Below are 3,227 nucleotides of genomic sequence, written 5' to 3'. Positions count from 1 at the left end.
AGGAGCTTCCCTCACTCGGGAACTTAGGAGAGCACTGTTTGTACCATACTTAACCAATCCCAAAACTATTGAGCACCGGTCAACGTTATACCGTCAAGGACTCAGAAGAGTTTCCCTACAACCAGGAGGCCAATCACAACGCAACACGTGTCGACATCAGATTCCAATCATAGCGCGATACGTGTCAACATCAGAAGCCAATCACAACACGACACATGTCAATGTCAGAATGAAACTAGAAAGTCTCTTCTATAAATAGAGATCATTCTCTCACAATATTTCCTAATATCATTTGTACTAAATCATTCACTTGTACTCACTAAAAGAAAGCTTGAACCTATGTACTTGTGTAAACCCTTCACAATTAATGAGAACTCCTCTACTCCGTGGACGTAGCCAATCTGGGTGAACCACGTACATCTTGTGTTTGCTTCCCTATCTCTATCCATTTACATACTTATCCATACTAGTGACCGGAGCAATCTAGCGAAGGTCACAAACTTAACACTTTCTATTGTACCAAAGTCCTCGCTGATTTTGTGCATCAACAACTAAAATGTGTCTTATTCATGTAGTTAAAGTTGGTGCATTCAAGTCCCGCAGCATCGCGCAGGCATATTACTAGTTCTTTACTGAAGGAAACATTATTACTAAAATCATGATAAGTAGAGTAAAGAAGATGAAGGTTACAACTTAACAATAAATCATGGCACCCGATATTGGTCAAAATCATACCGGGATGAAGAGAACTCGCAGTTATCTTTACCCCTTCTTGCTGTTAACAGAACAAGTTAATTACCAAGTCGACGTCCAAGAATTACTGCAGATTTGCATTGGATGACTTAAAATGTTTAATACCTTGAGACGCCTTGTAAGTTCATTAGTATGTAACAAGTTAGCAAGCTTGGATTGTGCATAGGCATAATATCTGTTGTATCTGTATATTAGCAACCAAAAGAGTTAGATTATTAATGAAAACTTCTTAGAAACGTGCACTTCGAAATATTAAAAACCGATGCTAAAGTATTAAATCAGCATAGTTGAAAGAAGATTTACCCCGCTTCATCATTAATTTTATCAAAATGAATCCCTTTGCGGTACCCATCTGGATGAAGTGACGATGATACATTAACAATTCTCCCCTCTATTTTGCTTTCTCCTGACGTGCTTTTCATGGTCTCTAACAACAGTTTGGTGAGAAGAAAATGACCTGCACATTGGATGGTTCAAGTAACAAATGAATTGGTAAAAACAGAAGGATCCGTTGGTATACAGTTTAAGGTATAAAAAAATTGTTATGCAGCAAACCTAAATGGTTAGTTGCAATTGCATTTCTATGTCGTCTTTGGAAAGCTTGAATGGAGCGCTCCTACCCCTACATTGTTACTTACATCAAAGAAGAGATTGCATTACGTATAATTGTCATATTAGCATTGTATGAAGTAAACAAATGTTAGTAAATTCTGTCTTCATCTTGATTGATTCATAATATAACATTTTAAATGTTTTGGTTCAAATTGAATGGTTGTGTAATACGGTATCAGATCTAAGTTGTACGCGTTGTATAATTTAAATCTGTTTGTTTGCAAATATAATATTGAACCTTATCTATATTGTCTAATTCAATCTAGTATGGCTCAAAAATAAACTAAAACAGTTGCTTTTCTTACACAAGAATGTTCAGTGGAAGGCCGGAAGAAAATAATCTGGTCCAAATTTTCTTACAGATTCCAATGAGTTAAGATCAAACTCCCTAACATCAATCTTTGCACCAGGGATTTCTTCAAGTATCGTTTCTTTAACGCTTTCCCCAGCTGCAGTGTTCCTTACTGCCATAACTACATGGACACCGCACAGTGTAAGAACGCGACATGTCTTCGCCCCAATACCACTTGAGCCTCCTGAAATTTAAACCAACTGAAGCTCACTTTCCCTATATCCTTTATCACATGATACAATCGTATATGAAGTTAAAGTTAGAGAATGAACCTGTAACAATGGCAGTTAGACCAGTTCCATTAATCCCTTCAGTAACTTGCTCAGCTGTCGACCACAAGGAGAACCCAGATGCTCCTTTCTTGCTAAATATCCCACCCATTGATGTTGCAGACGATGATACGAAGTTAAAAATTTGCAATACAGAGAAAGCAGAGTGCCAACAAAGGCACCAGAAGACTGAAGTTATAGTACTCTTGAAATATTGTGTCAACGAGAATAGAGTGACAACCGATGCTACTAATTAAGGATATGCAATAGCAATTTATAAATGCAATTTAACACATCATAATCAATGATGATTGTGATAGCGTTTGTGTGTTTTTTGTATATTTCAATAGAGGTCTTCTGCAACTTTTGAGAATTGCAGAGAATGTAGAGAGAATTTAAGAGAGAAGATGATTGCTTTGATTTCGAAATACCTTACTACAAAACATGTGGGGTTTGTTACCGTTATACATGAAAGAGGAAGGGAGATCCTTCACTCATCTACACAAGATTCAATCACAACCCTTAATTGCTATGACCATATGAGATGATGCCACTTGTCTTAATCTCTATCACTTAAGCTAGAAACAAGATTGAGCTACCATATGGACTTATGATGCAATGACTCAGATTTAAACTAAAACAAAAACATTTAAACCGATTCTTTGCCGCCAAGCTTCAGCTGAAGGGTTACACACCAACACTCTCCTTTAACCCTTTAGTTGATTTAACTCCAAGTAGCTCCCTTGGGTATGCAAATCGATCTTTAGGAAAAGCTTTAGTGAGAATGTCTGCAACTTTCTTCTCAGCCTTGCAGTATACTAGTTTGATCTCCTTGGCTTGAATTGCTTCTCAAATAAAATGGAATTTTCTGTTGATATGTCTTGTTCTTTAATGAAAGATAGGATTCTTTGCCTGATGTGTTATCACACATAATATGAGTTCCTTCTACTTGTTCTTCTCCAAAATCCTCAAGTACAAACCTCAACCATTTTGCTTGAGAAGTAGCTTCTGCAGCACTAACATATTCTGCTTCTATTGTGGACAATGCCACTATGCTTTGTTTGATCGATGCCTATGAAAATACACTAGATCCTAGTGTAAATGCATACCCTGAAGTGCTTCTCATATCATCTTCACTTCCTGCCCAGTCATTATAACAGCAACCAATTAGAGTAGTTGTCCTTCCTTTTTCAAAAATAATTCCAAAATCAATTGTTCCCTGAATGTATCTTAGCACCCTT

At 36.9% G+C, this 3,227-nt stretch overlaps 1 pseudogene; it reads right to left on the bottom strand.

The window, feature by feature from the left end:
- Positions 1–544: 544 nt before the first annotated feature.
- Positions 545–2,297, bottom strand: LOC103415111 (short-chain dehydrogenase TIC 32, chloroplastic-like; annotated as a pseudogene).
- Positions 2,298–3,227: the final 930 nt, after the last annotated feature.

The sequence above is a fragment of the Malus domestica genome, chromosome 14, assembly GCF_042453785.1.
Source record: "Malus domestica chromosome 14, GDT2T_hap1".
Lineage (NCBI taxonomy): Eukaryota > Viridiplantae > Streptophyta > Magnoliopsida > Rosales > Rosaceae > Malus > Malus domestica.
This window is presented reverse-complemented; position numbering and strand designations above follow the sequence as displayed.